The following is a 22,143-nucleotide window of genomic DNA, read 5'->3' on the forward strand; positions in this document are numbered from 1 at the left end:
TGGCTATAATCCTTAAGAATAAAATAGCTTGGATTTAGATAACTAATTATAATTCCATTCAAATCATAATGAACGTTTTCTTAATTTTGCTTTCAGAAAAAGACAATTAAGAAGAGCAGTCGGTACATAAGTATGCTGCACCGCATGTTTAGGAATCTAGGAGTGTCAATCTCCTGCTTAGTTTTACTTTCGCAAATATTCCTTCCTTTATTGTTTGGCTGCAGTTATTAATTGATGAAAGTTTGTTTGTTTACCATGCCTAAAGGGACCTTTCTATCCATTAAATCTATCTATCCATCCTTACAAAATACCAAACACTTATGCTTATTTTAACAAAAGGGAGCCAAATAGCATATATATGCATCTTTTAGCTGATTCACGTTTTGCTAAAACAGGACAATAAGTATTTTGGTTACTGACCCATTGACATACAAAGAGGTATCGGTTAAAGCTTCTTTTTTTCGTTTTGTTCTTTTTATCAGAAGCAACGGTAAAATGCAATGAAATGAAGCATACCTTAAGCATTACGCCAGGAGGAACAATGAACTTGGTAAGAGAAATCCATTAGCTCTGTTCATCACCTTCTAATTTAGGTTCTAATTTGTGTTTGACGATATTGGACAACATCAAAATTGAGACATTTGTGAATTCGATGATCAAATTTTTGCTTATTAAAAACCGGTTGTTGACATCCTCATATTTTGACATAATGAAATAAAAACAACAAATTTTTTTCAAATGAAAGCAAAGAACGATATCAAAATTCCAAACGGAAGATAAATAATTCCGTCAATAAATTTCTGTACACAAAAATAATTCCCCATCCTCAACCACCTTTTCTTTACGCTAAAGTTATGAATAGGTTATAACAAAGGTAGCTAATGGATAATTGCAAGTATGCCTGTCGTGTTTATTGATTGTCTTCTAAATTGTTCGATATGAAAATTTCATTATTAAAATCAATAATACGTCAGTTAGCTCTTCCGTTCTTTGAGTATTGTGAAAAATACTCTTTATCCCATTCGAAATGCCCTTTTGATTGAGCTTCCTTTCGTAAGGCACAGGGTAAAAAGTCAAACTTAGAGGAAAAAAGGTAGGGAGTTAACCCGGGGGTGCCCCCCTCAAATACTGGCTAATTTTTATTTGACTTGGGTTTTAATGTCGCTCTCTACTTTGATTTTCAAATATATATATATATATATATATATATATATATATATATATATATATATATATATATATATATATATATATTTTGTTTGTTGTTCGATTTTCATACAACACTCAAAGTTACCATCAACGTTTGGAGGACTACTGCCCCTCAAACACGTTTTTCTAAATCAGGTTTAACTTTTACATGATTTTGCTTTGATAAAAAGAGCACATTTGGTGTATTTGCTTTTCGAAATAAAGTGAAGTTATCCAAAATATTCTTTTTTCTAAGTAGTTAATTGGTTTAAGATCCGCATTAGGTCGATTTCCTATGTTTTTAATACCTCCTTTTTATTTTTCGTCTTTCAAACCTTCCTACGGAGTGCTAATTTTTTTATTTATACCCTTCACTTGAACCTGAACCGTTTCAATGGCAGCACATATTAAAAACTAAACAAATACTGGAGGTTAAAACTTGGAGAGGGGTGCACTCTATGACCGTGTTTGTTTTCTCTTTTCGCTAACGATACGGTTTAGTTTTTCTTAGAAAAAGGAATGTACCAAGGTTCAAGTTGCTGAAGCTATTTGAATTATTATTTGCTGATGATATAGTATTGCTGGCGAAACCGGCTTCGGATTTGAATAAGATGTTAGATATTATAAATGTGCCCTTTTTAACATGTTTTACATTTGTCTGATCATTCCGTATTATTCCATTGCCATCTTAATTGCTAGTACACTTTTTAACATTTAATTGCAGTATAATTGTCCGAGGAGGCGCCTAGAAATCTCGTCTGGCATGTGGCACTTGCCAAGCGTGGCAAAACTGTTCGGCACAAGTGGTGTTCTAAGATTTACAACAGGTGGCGAAAAGTGAGCACCCCGTCGTTATTGTCATTCCACAAAAATCCAACTTTTATCATTACTGTATGTATTTCACATCTGTGATGTGAATGTATTTAGTTTTGATATTTGCTGCCATTGAAACGGTTCAGGTTCAAGTGAAGCTTATAAATAAAAAAAAAATCTGCACTCCGTAGGGAGGTCTGAAAGAGAGGAAAAATAAAAAGGATGTATTCATTAATAAATAACTTAACTCAACTATAAATCGCACTTTTGATGACAAAACAATTTACTGTTGGTATGACATCATAATACTTTAAAATTCTATTCAAATTAAGGTGAATATTAAGATGACTGAAGGTATTTTTTTTTCTTATCATGGTTGCAGCGGTAGCTACAACCTAGTCGAGGACGTTGAACACAGGAGCGGGCCCTGAACGAACGCTGGCAGCAGGAAACGGAACAAACATGGGAATGAAAAGAGGAACGAACGCAGGATCAAACACAAAGCAAAAACAGGAAAAAGAAGCATAGTAGCGCAACGTAGCATAGAATAATTTAACATAGCAGGGATGGAGCAGAGGTACAAAACGCGAAAAGATACAAGAACGGAGGTGTACATGAGCGGAGGAACTTGAGCAGAAATATAGCAATAAAGACTGGCATTAGCACAGGATTGAACTAACAATAGAACAAAGACAGGTAGAATGGATCACATGCATAAATATAGAGACGAGTACAGGAAGAAACAGAGGGACAAAGCTAATAAACAAAAGTAGGAACACAGGAAAACAATCCATGACAAAGCACATGAACTAACATACGAACAAACGCAGCAACGATCAACTTATGAGAGGGCTTACTTGAATGGCAATGGAAAATTCTATTTCCCTTTTGAAAAATAATAGCATTAAAATATGATACAATTATGACATAACTGCATTTTTTTTGGCAGCCTAGCCATTATTCATACTACGGTTCGTTCTTTATATAGGTTCCAGGTACGAAAAATTGAAAGCCTTTTCTGTGTGTAACATATTAATATATACGTTGAATGTAGCTGCATTTTTAAAGTGAAAAAAAAGAGATAGTATGGAAAAAACGAAATAAATTCTTACAATAAGAGCAGTAAGTTATATTTTAGTGCAGAATATATCATACGATTTTACCTAATCCATTCTTTTGTGGCGTATAAATCATCTCTGACCTTGAAAATGAGCCTTTAAGATGTCTAAAATATCAAAATGTCACAAAAGAAAGGGCTGATCGTGTCGAATAAATGTACTAGAAAGTAAAAATGGTCTAAGAATGTTCTTTCTGTGTGCTTTGTTTTAAAGAAGAAGATTTTTTTAAAGTTAAATTTGATCACTGACCTTTAAAGCTTTAATTTGCTATAGAATTTGTAATTATATACAAAAATAGAAAATTTTCATATACATAATTATATTTTGAAACAGAAAAAAACTTGGGAGAGATGGGGTCATTTTGTAGGCTTACTTGAATACTTGAGCTATGTTTCTCGTCAGGGGTTTCGCTTAGAGAACGAAGAGATAAGGCGCCTCCTAGGGTTCTGTCATCCGTGAACTCAACATCTGAAAGTGCCCCGTTTCCTCCCTGAAAACCGAATCGAAGGCGATAAGCCATTCTAGTCATGACGTATTCTATAATGCAGTTGAAGTGCTTGGGAGTTGTGGCGCAACTTTGCTTGACTCTTGACTTCTCTAAGAATGTCCAGTAGCGTCTTTCATTGACTTGTACGCAGCTCTCCTACTGTCATATAGCTTTTCAAAAAGTGAGCAACATTTCTGAGGTAGGCCTGTATTTCTCAGTATCAGCCAAAGGGAACCGCGATCTACAGAATCGAAAGCTGCATTGAATTTCAGAAATGTGATGTACGCTTTCCGGCGAAACTCTCGCGTCTTCTCTATCAAACGGTGAATAGTGAAGATTTGCTTTGTTGTCGACCTGCTATTTACGAACCCAGGCTTGCTGAGCTTTTCTGTTTCTACACAGAAAGGCAGAGTATCTGCCCAATAGAGTCTAGGAAAAAAGTTTGCCACAATGCATATGGCTTTCGGCAGGAGGCTTACGCCGTTCGTTTTTAGGTAACCAGACCACATCAGGTGATATCCTTCAATAATATATCCGAACTCTCTTCCGACGAGGTGTGTTTTCGTAAAAACACAGTTACCCGATTGAACATTGAACCTACATCGAAGTATTTTAGCTCAATAGCAAACATTGGTTTTGATCCGGGAAAGTTGAATTTATGTACGTTCCAGATGACAATTTGTAGACTACTGTGGTCAAGAAGGCTCATTCGAGGGTCTGATTTTGGTCCTGGGACGCCCGGGATAGTAGAAGGTAAAGGTAAGGGTCATCCGAGGGAGTACCATCGTTTTTCATTGGGTAAAGATATTAGGCGGATGTTTGCCGTCCCAACCGACTCTAGGCCTGGGATTTGATTAGGCCTAGGACGTGCCTAGATCTAAAATGTTCAGAATAAAAAAATACACATAAGATTTTTCTCAAGGGCTGGCTTTGGAGATCTCTTGAAGACTTTATTTAATGTTGCTCTTTACTTTTCTTTGAAAGCGTGAATTCAAAATAATCTATTGATATAGTCCAACATCCCCCTGAAAGTTTCAACTTGATAACATCAGCCAATCTTGGCATACTACATATTTACCAAGTCCCAAAGTTACCATCCTCTATGAATCTAGTCTTATGTCCAATCCTTAATTATGCTTACACCAACTCGACGAAAATCCCTGCACCCGTAGCAAATTATGTACTAATTGATCTGAACAGGCAGGCCTGGATTTACCAATAGGCCCGGGCCTAGGGGCGCAATTAATTATCACTGAGGGTTTTTTTCGTTAAAAAAACTGGATCATTTATCGTCAAAGTGCGAGGTGTACTCCGCTGCCAGGTAGCATATTCATAGAAAAGTGATTTTATAATAATACAGGAATTCTGTGGCCACTTATAAACTGTCAGATTTCTCCCAAGAATGGCAGCTGAGAGTTCGTTATCACCTCTCTCTTTCATAACTTTTGGCTCATCAGTTGCCTTCTCTTCGGTGCTTCCACTATCCCCAAATTTTTGAGGAATTTCCCGAGAATTCCGCCAAACAGAGCGGGAAAAACGCTTTGGCCCAGGAGCGTCAAAGCTTTAAACCCGGCCCTGTGAATAGGTTTGCAAAAATATTATTCAAAAGGGTGTCTCTTAAGCTTGGAAGAAGGCGAAAAAAAAAATACAAACTGTAAACGTTCGTCATATGTATGACTTCATCAGATTTTTTTTTTTTTTTTTATTATTATTATTACTTAGCTCTATGATGAATAAGTGAATGAATCATAGGTAATATGGCATTGAAGTAAATTCAGTGACTTCTGAGTCTTGTACATTAACCCTGGATGGATGACTGGGTGGGTGCCGGGCATTCCTGCTGTAAGGAACACTACTCTGAGGTAGCTTGATTTATTAAAAAAAATAATTTAGCAGGAAAATTTGAGTGAGTTTGTTATCTTTCGGCATCATAACGAGATTACGTTCTGTTATTAATTCGATGACATCTACACTAAAAGAACTTCTTGGTTAATTATATTGATCGTGGCCTGAAGATTGCTCTAGTCCTTTCCCGGAAAACAAATATATAAGATTTTCATGGCGTGGGCGTATTTCTAGATGATTAATCTTGTTTAGAGTTGCGTGTGGTCAATTTCTATTACCGTTTTTTGCACGCACAGGACAATTTTTTTAAGTTTCTTCCAATAGCTAATTTCTCCCTGAATGTTTGTTATAGTAGAATTTTCTGGCTAATTTATAATAAGGGAAAAAACTCAATTACCGAATGGATTTTGTTCGTGATCTACCTCCTATCTCACTTGATACGCCACTTCAAATAAGTCCAAATTTGGTTTTACCACGCTTCTTTTAGGTGCATCTGTTTTGGCGCTGAACTTCGGTCCAAACTAGTCTCATCCTCATATCACATTACTACAGGGTTAAAAAGATTAATAGACGGAAGGTTATTCGATTATAGTAATAGTAATAATAAAAGACAATGAAAGTGAATTAGGGGCGAATAGAGAAAGTCCTTGGAAGCCCCAAGTCCTTGGAAGTCACTTATGCTTTGCAAAATTGCTTGTTTTGTGCTACTGTTGTCAAGAGATTGTAAAGAAAACAACGAAAGCTCTCGCACCAATGTCCTCTTTGGTCAAAAGGCTTTACCTCGGGCTTGTGTATGTATTAATCATAAAGACTTTTTCCACAAAAGAAGTTAAAGAAAAGAAAAAAGCTACAGGGAACCAAAGATGGGCAGAAATGAAGTCATATAGTTTTTCCAGCGCCTAACTTCTATAGATCACCATCAATAAATAAATCAAATCCAAAATGAACAGAAGTCACCATGAATAACCAAGTTAAATTCAAAACAAGTAGAAACTACCTCAAAGAGGGATAGGGTGAGCCCCCATCTCCCAGTGCCTTCTAAAAATTAGAACATAATTTGCACTTTACTAAAAAAAAAACACAGAAAACAAACGGAAAAGGCTCCGTTTATCTTGTTGAAAAGTCATACACTAAAAGCAAACACTACCTTCGCTAGTTTTGGTGCAGTTTCCATGTACACCTTTTGTGATGTACATAAGTTTGAACAGGCCTTACAAAGAAAATTAGAGGATGAAGAATTATGCTTGGTCAGATTATAAGACTCTGGAAATCGATACAGTAATGACCCTTGTCCGCTTTTGCAACAAGTTTTCCTTGTATTTTAGGTTCAGAGACAAATTTTTTCTTAAAGTTATGTTTTTATCGATGGCAACCATTTTGTCTCCCTATTAGGAAGATTTCAACATGGATTTCATAGAAGATTCTGCTTTGAATAGTTTTCTGTTGATACACTTTATGACGATATTTTGTCTATTTGGGACCATGAAAATGATTCTCTAACCGTTTTTTTGTCCATTTTAATACTTTCTCAGATGTGAAACTAAAAACAAAAATGACGATTTTGATTCTGCCTTGGTCCTCTACATCTTTGTAAATCCAGATCATTTATTTCTTTTTGATGATGCAACTCTTTTTGATGATGCTTACTTATTGTGGTAAGCAAAAAGCTTACCACAATCTTTTAGGGAAGCAATTGAAATTAAAAGGTACACAAATAGAGACCTTGCTTATAGGGCTAGTGGGGAGGATACTTTCTGATCACTTTCGAACATCTCTCTGAACATACCCTGAAAGTTTCAACTTTGTACCGTTGATCCTGAGATATTGCTGATAAGCCCTTTTGAGAACCAGTATAGTAGAATAGGCTTATTCGCTTTCATTGACTTAGCTGCTGTTTTCGATTCCATTGTCAGATAAGAAATATGGAAGAGTATGACTGAAGATGGGGCACCACAGGACCTTATCGACATACTCCGAAGCGGATACATGGATACCGAGACCTGTGTCCGCATCTCGGTAACGCTACTCCAAAGCTTACAGTCAAGTCTAGTGTCAAGCAGGGATGCTCACTATCGCCCACATTATTCAATTACGGGATAAACTAGATAATGAATAATGCCCCGAGAAACCTAAAGGATGTTGTCTTTGGTCAACTGGATGCCATTTTTCCATTCCAGACCGATTGAATTTTGCAGACGACCTTGCCTTGCTGTAAACCACATCCGATGACTTACAAGAAATAATTGATCATATCTCCAAGACTTTGAAGCGCATTGGGCTTACCATAAGCAGGTCCAAGACTAAAGTGATGGCTATCAACCATTCTGCTCCATATCAAATCATCGTAGATAACAAACCAATTGAAAAATTTACACTCAAGTGCCTTGAGTCTATTTTAATAACAGATGGTCGAGCTGGTAAAGACGTTTTTGCCCGGATATTCAGGGCTTGTTGAGTCTTTACCTGTCTGAAAAAGGCGCTATGGGCCAGACGTGATGTTTTGACAAAGACCAAAGTCAGTGTCTACATAGCCTCTGTGCGAACTATATGCCTGCGAGACATGGCCGCTTGAGGATGTAGAAGCTAGACCTCTGGACGTGTTTGATCACCGCTGCCTTCGTTATATACCTTGAATCAGCCCATGGTCTAGTTTTTCCAGTTGCGAAGTAAGAAGCCACTGTCGCCAGGCTGAAGTGTTGTTCTCTATCAACAAAGGACGTCGCCTCGAACTTCTCAACTACACCTTGCGCCATCTCAAATGTACCGTACTTCGAGGCGCCAATCTGCTAGCCAGTACCATCCTGGAAACGACATCGAGAAGGACAGATAAAAGTATTCGGCAAAAATTCAAAGATGATCTTGAGCCATGGAGAGGCTATCGGAAGTATGGTTGGAGATGGGACTCAGTCTGGCTGAAGATTGCTGGGGAAGCTGCAGCCGATAGATCGAAGTGATCGTCGCGTGTAATTCTAAAGTCCATTAGTGCCTGGCAGGGCAGTTTGTCGACTGGTTTCCGCCGAAAGTAAGTAATCGGAATATCTAATTTGGGAGGAAAATCTTTTAGCAGCTTTCCAGAGCTTTCTGAAGAGTAAGAAACCTTAAAAATGTTATTGCACTCAAGTTTTATCAGTTTTTAATTAATAGACAGGAAATATTGATATTCCTAGCCCTTAAAGCTCTTTTTAGACCGTTGCACTAGCAAAAATTTCCTAAATCAAGGGTTATACTGATTCGGGGATCGTTACCCTGGCATCTTTAAAGAGTTTTCTGAAGAATAAGAACTATTTACATGTCATTGAACTCGTGCTTAACGGGTATTTTTATTAATCGTAGGTAGTGCGTTGGCGGGGTCTATGTATTATTTTATTCATCTAGACAGTTCGTATGGAAGGAATTATTGTAGAAACTTCGAAGGGTGTTCATTTGTTAGGGAATTAAGAGTTCTATTGCCCTTTTTAAGAGTTAAAGCGAATTGGAGGGCAAGCAGTCCATACGCCTCGTAACTCACCCAAAGACATCATATACAAATTATGAGATGTCCATTTTGTTCAGCATAGCTTTAAGATTGAATCACTATGCCTCTGGGGATGACAGTACCCACAACAGTCCTTGGGTAAAAGGTTATCTTCAAAAGGGCTAAGGGTATTAATGTGAAGCTTTAAATGAATGTTTTGGAGAGTGGTGAACTCAAGGGGAGTGGGGAGTAAATCATAACTCAGTATGTACTAATAGGCTATCAAAAGGGTGTATTTCAGGAACGACTTAGGGGGATGGTCAATTGATCAAAAAGCCGTATGTGGACGCTGCTACTGCTATTACTGCAGGTAACACTTCTATTGTGACCACCACTGAGTCTAAGGGTATTAAGATGACAATTTCAGGGAATGTTAAGGGTAAGTTCAAAATCAAAACACACCATGGGCATATAGGTTATCGATTTTTGGGGCTAGTGCCTTTGAAGGGGGATAATATGGGCTTCACCATGTGTTCAAGATCATACAGATGTGAAATCTGCACATAACTACGAATTAAAGAAGGTTTGATATGTTCTTGTGAGGCAAGAGCCATAGTAAAGCCTAAACGAGCAGGAATAGAATAACTTAATAATCCAAACTTAGACGAAAAAAGAAATTATGGAGGAATACAAATTGCTATATAGTGGAACTTAAAAATGAACAGAAATTAAAATGAATAACCCTGTCAAACATAAAATTAACATATAGAATATGGATGAGCAAATGAGTTTAAAACATAGAAATTGAAATGGACAGTCAACTGAAACTTTTTTATTTTTAATTAATTTTACATATCTAATTAAACTTCAAATGTTTTGCCTTCATTGTAGTTTAGCTGGTCCTGTCTACATATTCTGTAAGCTTCAAGCCAGTCAAAGACAAAACAAATTTTAGGTCACTTTTGGGCGTACCAAAGTGATACAGCCGAAATTAGTAAGGATCAACATGGTGGATGAGTTTATTGATGCAATTGTCACACCTATTGGTGAAACGAAATTAATGGCACGTTATTGGGCATCACCAATCTTTTAGTTTTGGGGTTTATGGTGATCAAAAACATTCCACGTCCTTTTACTCCCTCTATTCTGGGCTATTAATAATATGGTTCTTGTCTGATCTGAAAAAGGTTTTTGTCCATTGACCCTTGGACTTGTTGATATAAGTTTCAAGCTTTTCAGTAAGAATTGTTGGCATTCTTGCGGGGGGGGGGGCAGTTCAATTTTCGGTGGTAAAAACGTATGTAAAACCTCTCCCCCTCAAGACAAAAATGAGGTCTACTTGACCACCAAAGACCCTCAATAGTTTCAAATCAATCCTCCGGGTCGTTCTTGAGGTATTATAGCTACATTGTTTGATAGTCCAAATACACGTAGGCCTAGTGTTGTTCTATGTATATAGGGTCTATACCCACTGGGGCTTATAGTACGAGGTATAATTGTATATGTATAGTGGAGGTATAAATTAACTCTCCCCCCCCCCGAGACGTCCTCACACTTTGATCTTAATCCCACAACTCCCTCTCAATATATATACGCGAATATACGCTATTTTGTTACCTGGTATAACATAGTGTTTTTCAGGGGAGTGTCAATTCATAAAATGTGGGGGGGGGGATGTGTTTTATTTCTATCTATTTTACAGTGGAAATGCAAAAAGAGGTGTTTTTAAAATCTAGTGGGGCAATTGCCTCCCTGACCCCCTCGCAATTGAAGTTTCTGGTGTCTTTTGATTTATCTCGCTGCTTAATCTTAAATAGACTCTTTTATGTCTCAATAACGTCCTATAGTGCAAAGAAGTTTGATGGATCGGATATAAACCATTTTTAGCCCCCTCCCCTCAACTATGTCAAGGTTTCTTCTCAATCTCCATACCGTTTCCGAGCTATTGTAGATGCGACATTTAGTAGCATTACATTTGCATGCTACTTGTAGCTTGATACACATTTGCGAAAAATACATCAGCCGCTTATGAGATATTGCGGATGCACTGTTTTGATATCCCGGGGAGGCGTAGTGTCTTTCGATTTCTGCCCGCTCTCCACAAATCACAATTTGAGGTACGCTTGCCTTTCCCCAACATTCCCTGGAAGTCTTAACTTGATCCACCAAGCCACTCCCGAGATATATTATATACACTCTTTTAGCAATTTGTAAATACTTGTTGCTTTCTTCTGATTTACCTTGCTACTTAACTGTGAATTGATTTCTAAGGGTGCTTGTAATGGAAGTCAGATGATTGCTTTTAGTACAAAAAGATTTTATGTGGATCGGAGGCAAAACATTCTCATTCCCCCTCTCCGACACAGAATTTTACATTTGATTGACTCCCCCCTCCCCGAAGTGCCTCAAAGTTTCAAATCCATCCCTAAAGCCACCTCGGTAATGTCTCGGTTTACCTCTGCCCCCTCCACTAAGTCAAAATTTGAGGTCCACCTATCCCCAACTTTTAAATGCTCCCAAAGCCGTTCCTGGTGTATTGCAATTAGGCTATTTTGATAACATGTATAAGCATAGTGTCCTTCGATTTACTGGTCTAGCTCACAGTGTACAGATTCTAGTTTCACTGCGACTTAAAGTGCCCAAACTTCCGGGTGGATTGGACACAGACTTGCATCTCCCTCATCACTGCCTCCTCCTCCAAGTCTTTTTTAGGTCTACTTGCCCTCCACAGTCCCTGAAAGTTTCGATTTTATTTCCCGAGCCGTTCCGAAGATATTGCAGATACGCTATTTCATTAACCTGGCAAAACATATCCCGCGTTCTATATAGCTTATTGCAATCGATTGCAGTTTATTTTCGTCACTGAGAGCAAATAAAAACCCTTTTCTTTGTCAAAGAAAGGTTTTCACTCCCTGTCAGTGATGAAAATCAATTGTAATCGATTGAACTAAGCAATACTGAATGCAGGGATAATGCCTTTTGATTTAGCAAGCTATCTAGGGCGAACAGATTAGAGGTCCCTTAGGGCATTATATTGCAAAATGAAACGAAGACAAAACAGTTTGAGGCCCTTTCCTTTCCGACCCCTCCCCGAGAGAAGAATCCGAGGTCTAGTTGGACAGCAACGCCTCCTGAGAATTTCAGCTTGATCCCCCAAGCGGCTCCTTTGATATTGGGAACATAGTATTTTTATAGCTTGGATATCCGTAGTATCTTTTGATTTACCTCTGTCCGCTCCCCGAATCAAAATTCGAGGTCCGCTTGGCCTCCCTAATACTCCCTGAAAGTTTCGTCTCGACCACCAAGTAATTCTTGAGATATTGCAGATTGGCCTAACGTATTTTAAAAACTCGGGTGGATATAGTGTCTTTCGATAGCGGCGGGTACTGCTATTTTTTTTTTTTTTTTTTTGACATCTTTGGGAAATTCTTGAATCCAAGCCGAAACATTCTCACGTTTTTTTACAAAACCTATCTGTGATCGGTGGACAACTCACATAATTTAGGGCGATTGGCCGGGATTTGGGAGTCCTGGCGTTCCTGGAAGCATATTTATGGTATTTTTTGACTACTCAGAACAAAATGATTTGATTCAGGTGATTGGATCCAAGACGATCCAATCTAAAATGGCTCTATCTCAAAATATTGATCTGATACCCATGGGGGCTTCGGGAATGCCTTGGGGCGATCGGTGGACAACTCGCATAATTTAGGGCGATTGGCCGGGATTTGGGAGTCCTGATGTTTCTGGAAGCATATTTATTGTATTTTTTGACTACTCAGAACAAAATAATTTGATTCAGGTGATTGGATCCAAGACGATTCGATCTAAAATCGCTGTATCTCAAAATATTGATCTGATACCCATGGGGGCTACGGGGATGCCCTGGGGCAAAAAGACATGGGAGGGGCTGGTTGCACGTCAATCACTTTTAGCCTTTAGGGTAGAGGCACATGACTCTACTAATGTTAGAGCGTTGCCTCTGAAAAACTTATCTCTGAACAAGGGTTAATTTCAATAATATGTAGCCATTGTCTCTGGGGTTGTGGGGGTCATGTCAACCCTGTATGCATGCTTATAAACCTTTCAACTATTATCAACAACATGGTTGTCTCGAAATTTTGAGGATAGTACAAGGGGTTGCAGGGGCACCTAGGGGTGCTAAACGGGGCATGGGAGTAGGCTTGTTTCCATGAAATCTGTTTTCGCTCTAAATGGCCAATATAACTATTAATTGCCAATCAAATGAGCTTTTTTTTATGGCTACGCCTTCCGTATCAAATTTTCAGAGGCAGGGATGTATGCAGAGGAGGATCCCTCTCCGAAATCGTGAATTCTAATGACTATCTGGTCAGATTTTATTCAAACTATCAAATAAAATTGTTTTTTTGTTATTAGTCCTTTCCCCCCTCCCCCGAAAAAATTATGTGTGCGTGCTTTGTTGGAGGAGAAAAAATAATACATGGGAGCCACATACCACTTTACTATTCCAACGTTAGTGTGGTACCTCTGAAATTTAAGTACTGAGTGAAACTTTAGTTTTAAGTGAGGTATTTCAGGATTTATATTCCCATGTGGCTGTTCGGATCAAGTCGCTCTAGGAGGTATAACTTTTGGACCGTTCGACCATTCTGATTAAAATAACTATTTTGAGATTTTGATCCGATGCCATTTTGGTCTGTTGGATTGTTTGGGTAAAAAGGGTGCTAGGTTATCCTCTGATTGGTTTTGGCCCATGAGAATAGCACCATAACTCTTAATTTATGATTAATTGTGTCCTTGTTCAAGGTTCGACGACCGTTTATTCTAAATGGTTGCGCCTCCACCTTCTTCCTCCCTAAAAAAAAATACAAAGGAGACGCCTGGCTCTTTACTGAATCATTGCTATTGCGGCTACTAAGACATCTTGAAATATTCGTTTATACTTAACAAGTCAATCTACAAAGTCAAATGTCAGTCAGCACAACCTTTGTGGTCATTTGCTATTACCCTTTTTTTATTTTACTGATAAATAGATTTCAGTGATATATAATTATTTGGATAGTCGTTAAAGCTGCAAAATATATTGGCATTTCTCCAATGCATCAGTTGGTTTGAAAGCCGGTAAAATCCACTGATGTCAGTTTTTTTTTCTTTGATTGTATCTTTGAAGCTATAAATTTCAGGTGTTTACTAAGGAAGTAAAATTGGCTAAATGCCCCAAGGTTTTGTCATTCTCTTGAATATTTAGACTCTGAAAATCTCTTAGTTTGTTTTTCTATTCTGTTCTTCGTATCTGGCGATTCTGGCCTGAGTAGAGAATTCCTTGCAACCTAAGAATCTCGCTGGGAATAGAGTCATTGCACAGCGCAATGCTTGGCAAAGAATACTCTCTCAATCCATTCTTGTTTGGTTCCGCTTTATTGGACCTTGGTGGTGCAGAAATGCCTGCTTTTTCCTTGTGGAACTAGTTGGTACTCAGATACTTCACAACATTGCTGCAACCAAATTCTCAGTAGTGCCTGAAACTTTTTTTTTGCCTCAAGCATGTGTAGTCTGTCTTAAAATGACTGCATTTTCTTGCGAACCAGGTTCGTGAGAATATACGAACACCAACTACCTTTTTTTGCATGAAGCGTCAGTTTAAATCCATTGATGTTTTCTGCGTCATCATTTAGTGTGCCATCTTTAATGAAAGTGAAGATTTGCCTATTACTGTACGTTTTCGAGTCTTTTCATGCCCAGGCGTAAAACCTTTTTTTTTAATACAAAACTGGGGCTCTGCGTATGGTTTTTTTTACTCTGCTTAGTATCCTGAAAGTGGAATTTAAGGATCATTTGAGGTTCATTCTTACTTTTATGTGTATGTGTGTGTGTGGGGGGGGGGTGAGCCTTTGGACGTACGAGAGATAAGAGTATTAGTATAGTATAAGCACATTTTTTTTCATATTTTAACTGTAATTAATTGAACCTAATGACATAGCCTACTAACTTATGAAACCTGAACTTGAATTAATTATTTCTATCTGCAGTGTAGGTTAGACATACATACGAATACGGACTGTTGGGTTCATTGGGGTTCTGATCCATTTGTCTACCATTTTCGTTCCGTCACTGTTCCAGTGTGCAAGAGCATAATTATGCTCTAAAAAAAATGTTTATTATTCCTGAAAAGAACTCGAACAAACGAACTCGAAAACAATATGAGGAGTATAGGAGAATCGGAGAAATTTGGAAACAGGATGGAATTACAGAAATATTCCTCCTTTTTCCCCTTAAAACTATGCAAAACTGCCTAGTGTTGTAACTTCAGCTTCATACCCTTAGCTTCAGTAGTAGCGATAGTGTAGTAGCAGTATGTACATAGCACCTTTGCCTTTTTTTTTAACACGTCCCTCAACACACGCTGAAAGTTTCAACTTCATACCATAAACATTTTCGGAGGCATTGCAGATGCGTCCTCTTGATAACCCGAATGCGCATGATGTGTTTTAATTTAGTTCAACAATGTTTTAACGTCCCCTAAAACTTTTTTATTAATACCCTAAGCTTTAATAACAGTGGTAGTAATATCAATAGTAATAGTAGTCTCAGTGGTAGTAGTAGCATTATTAGTAATAGCCTTAGCTTTAGCAGCAAAAGTAGTAGCAGCAGTGGTATTAGCAGGAGTAGTAATAGTAGAAGCTGAAGTAGTAGTATTAGGATGCAAATATTACCTTTTGGTCAGTTCAACATCCCGCACAACAAGCGCTTTGAGTTTCAACTTCACACACCAAGCCGTCCGTAAGATATTGCTGATACGCTCTTTTGACAACCTGCATGCAGACGCTGTGGTGTGATTCACTACAACCTCCCCCCTCAATATTTCCTGAAAATTTCATCTTCATACCCTTAGCTATAGTTGTAGTAGTAGTCACAGCAGTAGGAGTGCTGGTAGTACTAGTTGTTGGACTAATGATAGCATTAACAGTAACAGTACAAGTACTAGTATCAGCACTAATATTAACATATCGCCTTTTGCTCAGTTGAACATCCCCCTCGTCAAGCCCAGGAAGATCAAACTCAATTCAATTAGCCGTTGCTAATTGCATTGTACAGTACAATAGAAAGAAATCATTAATGCGTCTAAGTTTGATTCATTAGGGACTAGTGATGTTATTCCAGGTGCGTCTTGGCTTAGGTATTATAAAATATTTTTTGTAAGCTTGAGTATACTCTTCATTATAATTTTCACTGCTTAGTTTCTAAATTTTTGCCACGTAAAGTTTTGCAACATCATGACACCCAATACGGCACCTGCTAAAATGGCACTTAATCCTGCATCAACTAAAAAAATTGTCAATTGTATGCTTAAACTTAAGTCTAAATCCAGTGATGTTGATGGGATTAGCGCTCATCATTTACGTTGTAATTGTCCGGTACTAGTCGGTCAGCTCCAGTTACTTTTTCAGTTCTGTTTATGTCTGTCAATGGTGCCTTATTCCTTCCTGTGCGGAACGGTAACTTCTATTCTTAAACGTGGAAGAGACCCTTCTGATTGTTGTTCATATAGGCCCATCTCTTTTGCTTGCAATATTAGCAAGATTTTTGAATATGTTCTCCTCCCAAATACTATTGAACGAACTGCGAAAGACTCGAACCAATTTGGGGTTCAGGCTCGTATTGGGTGCCAACATGCGTATAAGGTTTTAGCTTCAATTCTTTATGATGACCAGTCTAAAGGTTACGAATTACATAATTGCTCCAAAAACACTTATGGTCAAACATGCCCACCAATCTCAATTACAAATACTATATGAATACTAAGGGTCAATTGCATAATTTAGAACCCTTGCCCGAGGGCTCTAGGGGGATGACATCCCAAGAGACATAGTTACCGGACCTTTTAACTATGCTAAACAAAATGACTATCTTAACATTTTGACTGCATGTACTTAATGAATCGATGAGCGTGGCAGGGAACTGGTTGCCTTCCCATCCCTTTTGACTCTTAAAAATGGCACTAGAAGTTTCAATTTCCAATCGAAAGAGCTCCTTCCGAAGTTTCTATGACAAATCCGTCTATACGAAGCGCCTTGGTAAAAGAAAACAACAATAACAACACATTGTGCCCATATCGCTCTTTATTTAGGCAGCGCTATTCCGCTCCTAAATAAACAAGGACAAGAGGATGAATGATTGAATAAAATGATGATATAATTCACGTACATTATTGTTGATTTTTAATTTAGCTAGCAATTGTAATTTTGATTTATTTTTGTTTCTAATTATAGGAGGAAATAGTTGTGGAAGAGCTGAAAATTCTCGAGAAGATTGAAGTCTTATTAGGTATGTGCTCAAAATCCTATTGATTTCAGCTTTACACAAATGAAGTCAATCTAGTTACAAGGGTATACAAGGGTAGGCTAGAGAAATACAAGAAACAACTATGTAAGCTTTGACTGCCTATGACCGGCGTCTTTGGTATTAGACTTGAATTGGCAGGCTATAAAGCAAATAAATCAGCTTCATGTTCATTTTTTTTTTACTGATCTAGAAATTCCAAGCACCTTTTTTCTATCAATACAAATGGTTGCAATTTTACGGTAACAATACAAAAACTTTTTGACATTCAAATATTCACCTGATTCCTGATCCCGATTGTTCGTGAGATTAACAGTAAATTTAAATCTCATTTCAATAGGGGGCCTAGGGTTTTTACAACCCCACTCTAATAACGTCAATTTTGGGCCGTTTTAATTTTGATAACTGAATCACTTTTAAAACACAGGTTTTTATTTAATTTACTTTCGTTTTTCTGAGTTCTGTATAAGAAACAGATAAACAATTCTTTACCTTGCCTGAAAAAAAACTATAATTTTGCGGTTTTTCCTGTATTTGGTCGCAGTTTGAATTTCCCTTTTCTTTGTCTGTCCAATTTCTTAATTTTGACTTTGCCATGGGGTATGGGATAAGGATACCGGTGGGCCAAGCGTTATCACTGCTCTTTTTTGGTCAACTTGTTCTGTTTTTCTGGTTATCTTTTCCTGTTCTCTTTTCATAAACAACAAGTGAGTACATTTTGTGTGTGTGTTATACTCCGTTTTTTTAGGATTCCTGTTTCGTCTTTTTCTGTGTTTTTACCGGCTTGTTTCCAGCCTTATTCTTTTTTTCTTTTTAAGTCTAATTTCGAGAATGGAAATTCAAGTGTAACTCTGGTATGTATTTTAAAAATTACGTTTTAGCAATTCAGTTATAATTCTAACTGAGATCACACTGTTTTATAGACCCCAGTGAGTCTATGTGAATATATTGCTTTAGAGAAAATAACACGAAACCAAAAATTAATTAGAAATTGGGTTTTATCAGTACCCAACTTTCCGAATGTGTAAATACAGATGAGATACAATTTAGAATGAAGCTGTAAAAGGAGCTCTTAAGAGGTCAAACTTCCATAAGCAACTTTAAGAAAAGTGAAGATAATCGTTTTCCTTATGGGAGTTTGTAACATCGATCCTTCAAATCACCGGAAGATTTCACTTCTTTTACCAGATTACCGAAAGGTGTCGTAAATTATACAAGTTACCCAATTTTATAACAAAAAAGGAGGCATGTTTGGTCCCGGGTGTCTGATTACCTCGAGACTTTCAGAGATCGTTCTCTGGGTTACAAAAATCAGAAATTTTGATGGGATGGAAGGAAGGGACGTGAGGGGCTTCGGATTGGGCCTAAAAACTGTTTCTTCTTACTTAGGTGTATTTTAAGCGAGCTCTTACGAATTGTTCGCTAGGGCCAAGAATTCCAGAGTTTCCTAAGTGTTACAAGTTTCCAAGAGTTTACTCTTGAAACGACTCTTGTACCTGAGCAAACTAAAAACGAAATGTGTAGATGATTTTGAAATTTGAGCAATATCTTGAGAATAGGAAAAGAGATCTGATTGAAATTTTGAGCGACTATTGGAAGGTGTGGGGGGGTCGATGGATTTAAAATTTTGACTAGGAAGAGCAGGGGTAAGTCGGACGACAGTATGTTTATCCAGTCCTTTGAAATAACACGTCTGCGATATCTTGGGAACGGCTTGGGCGAAGAAATCGAAACTTTCAGTTAATGTTAAAGAAAGGAAGGAGGGATGGTAAGGGAAGGAAAATTCAAATTTTAGTGTTGGAGAGAAAGGGAAGAGGCTAAAAATTGTTTAATCCAGTCCGAGAAAACGTATAATTTTTGTACTATAGCCTACGTTCCTATGGGACTTCAGATTGATGTGTGGTTAAATAGCAAGATAAATCAAAAGACATCACGTGTTGTCAGCTTGTCCAAATGTCTTATCTGTTATATCTTGGAATCAAATATATTGCTCAGGACATTAAATTGAAACTTTAAGGGAATATTAAGCTCGCCAAGAAGGGGAGCTTCTCAAGGGCATCCAGTTTTGAGTAGGGAGGCCTCAATTGGTTTAAAGGCGCCTACAGCCACTAATATTTTTTCTTCACCGTCAATCAAGAAGAAGTTTCAAGGCGATTCCCTTAGGTCAAGACGCATGGGGCTTGTTACGTAATATAGAGTGTTTTCTTCAAGACGCAGGTGCTTGTTACGTAACAGGAAATGTTGTTTTCTTTGATTGTTACTTATTGGCTTAAAAACCTGATGGTGTAGGGAAAACCATTCAGGGTCCCTCCAGTCAAGATATTTCCCCCTTAAAACGCCGGTATTATTGATTATGTTCACCTGTTTTCTCTGTAATAGGAATTGCTTGTTTACTTATACAAATGTTGTTTTCAAAATATTGTTAAGATAATTTCTTAAACCAGATTGGTTTAATCTCAAAAATCCAATCTAAAAAAATGTGGAATTTCGTATTTTTTGTCAGAAGACAGATCATGGGTGCGTGTTTATTTGTTTTTTTTTCCAGGGGTCATCGTATCGACCACGTGGTCCTAGAATGTCGCAAGAGGGCTCATTCTAATGGAAATGAGAAAATCTAGTGCCCTTTTTAAGTGACCATAAAATTGGAGGGCACCTAGGCCCCCTCCCACGCTCATTTTTGCCCAAAGTAAACGGATCAAAATTTTGAGATAGCCATTCTGTTCCACATAGTCGAAAACCATAATAACTATGTCTTTGGGGATGACTTACTCTCCCACAGTCCCCGTGGGAGGGGCTGCAAGTTACAAACTTTGACCAGTGTTTACATACAGTAATGGTTATTGGGAACTGTACAGACGTTTTCAGGGGGATTCTTTCGTTTTCGGTGGTTGGGTTGAGGGGAGGGGGCTATGTTGGAGGATTTTCCTTGGAGGAATATGTCATGGGGGAAGAGAAACTCAATGAAAATGGCGCAGGATTTTTTAGCATTACTATAAAAAAAAAACAATGAAAAAATAAACATGGAAAAGTTTTTTCAACTGAAAGTAAGGAATAGCTTTAAAACTTAAAACGAACAGAGATTATTAAGCATATGGAGGGCTCTAAAAATACTTTAGCATAAGGAGCGAGGTGTTTAGGAGCAGATAAATACATCGCTCTTTATGCTAAAGTATTTTTAGTAATTTCAATTACTTGTTCTATGGCCTTTCTGATTCAGGGGTCATTCTTAAAGAATTGGGACAAAACTTAAGATTTAGTATAAAGAGCGAGGTATTAAAGAGGTGACAAACCCCCTCATATACATAATAAAAATATAAGAATATGAAAGTTTATTTCGTAAGTTAATTCTTAAGTTACGTATATTTTTTACTACTAAAAACATTCGTTAAAAATTAAAAGTTCTAGTTGCCTTATTAAGTAACCGAAAAATTTGAGGGCTACTACGCCTCCTTCCCCGCCCCTTATTTCTCAAAATCGTTTGATCAAAATTAAGAGAAAGCCATTTAGCCAAAAAAAGAATTAGTATGCAAATTTCATTTTAATAATCTATGTGCGGAGAGCCAAAATCAAACATGCATTAATTCAAAAACGTTCAGAAATTAAATAAGAAAAACTACTTTTTTAACTGAAAGTAAGGAGCGACATTAAAACTTAAAACGAACAGAAATTACTCCGTATATGAAATGGGTTTTCCCCTCCGCAATCCATCGCTCTTTACGCTAAAGTTTGACTCTTTGCCACAATTCTAATTTTTAAAACAATTAAAAACTTCAAGCGAGTAAATGTTCAAGTGCCTTTTTTATGTTTTTGGTTATTGCTTACGTAAATATGTAGTACATTTATTTGGATCAAAGAAAACATGTATTTTATTTTTTGTCTTTTGGAACATAGGTATTTACTCAACAGATTGAGCAGGTTTGGTTAGCTTTGTTTTGATAGCGAGAAGAGTGATATGTATCAATTTAGAACTCCTTTCAGATCATTTCTTCGAGGGCCATCAGTGTCTGGCAAAACAACACTTTTAACGAAAATAAGTCAAAATTGTGATGAAAAGTTTTAGAAAATCCGGAAAATATCTACTATTGCTATTGCATATGGCAAGAGTCCTGTGACAAAATAAAGACTATTGCACCAGACTTAAAAATCATACGGAGACTTGACGTGTTTAATATTATTGAACCAAATTCTGGTTGATTGTTGACGATTTAGCTGAATTCATTGAACAATTGTCTCAGGAGATTGTACAGTTATTCATGGTCCGATCTAATCAAGAAAAAATTTAAGTGACCGTTTTTCTTAAAATCTCTTTCATCAGAGCAGATGTATGAGAACACTTGCTTTGAATTGTACTTACTATAGTGTCTACAAGATTTTTATTGATTACAATTATCTCATAACTGTAAACAAACAGATATATCCTGATGAGCCGATTTTTCTACTCACGGCATAGAATCAGGCTACAAATAAACCCTATGGCTATATTCTATTGAATCTCAATCAAAACACACCTGCGGATTTACGTGAAAAAATTTACGTGTCTCAAAATTTTTGTTGAGACATCGAGAGTCGGTAATACCAGCGTCCCCCTCCTGCGTGTTCCTGAACAAAAACCACCCACGACACATTTGCCACTACAATATAAAGCACCTTCAATATACTCTTGTAAACACTTTGTATTTGGCAATCTGTCAGTTAACATTGAGAACTGAGTTAGGTAATCCTCTAGCAATAACAAAAGATTTGGATTTGATAACATGTCATTTTTGACCCAATCAGTGGGGTGGGTATAAGTATTTGTCCTGATTTTGATTGTTATGCTGCTACTCTTAGACCACGCCAATCAGGTCGTGGAATGGACTATTACAGAAGTTGTTCGTCAGGGTCAGGTACGGTCTTGGCAATTGGTTTGCTAAGTT

General features: G+C 37.4%; 1 protein-coding gene across 1 annotated transcript in view; it reads left to right on the top strand.

Annotated features, from left to right (window-relative positions):
- The window catches only part of LOC136030209 (protein Tob1-like), a 141,771-nt gene that overhangs the window by 40,345 nt on the left and 79,283 nt on the right, over positions 1-22,143 (top strand). The window contains exon 2 of the mRNA XM_065709001.1: positions 17,158-17,212. The gene's annotated coding sequence lies outside the window, so the exon portion shown is untranslated. The remainder of the gene's footprint in view (positions 1-17,157; positions 17,213-22,143) is intronic.

Source organism: Artemia franciscana, chromosome 8 (assembly GCF_032884065.1).
Source record: "Artemia franciscana chromosome 8, ASM3288406v1, whole genome shotgun sequence".
In the NCBI taxonomy this organism is placed as follows: Eukaryota; Metazoa; Arthropoda; class Branchiopoda; order Anostraca; family Artemiidae; genus Artemia; species Artemia franciscana.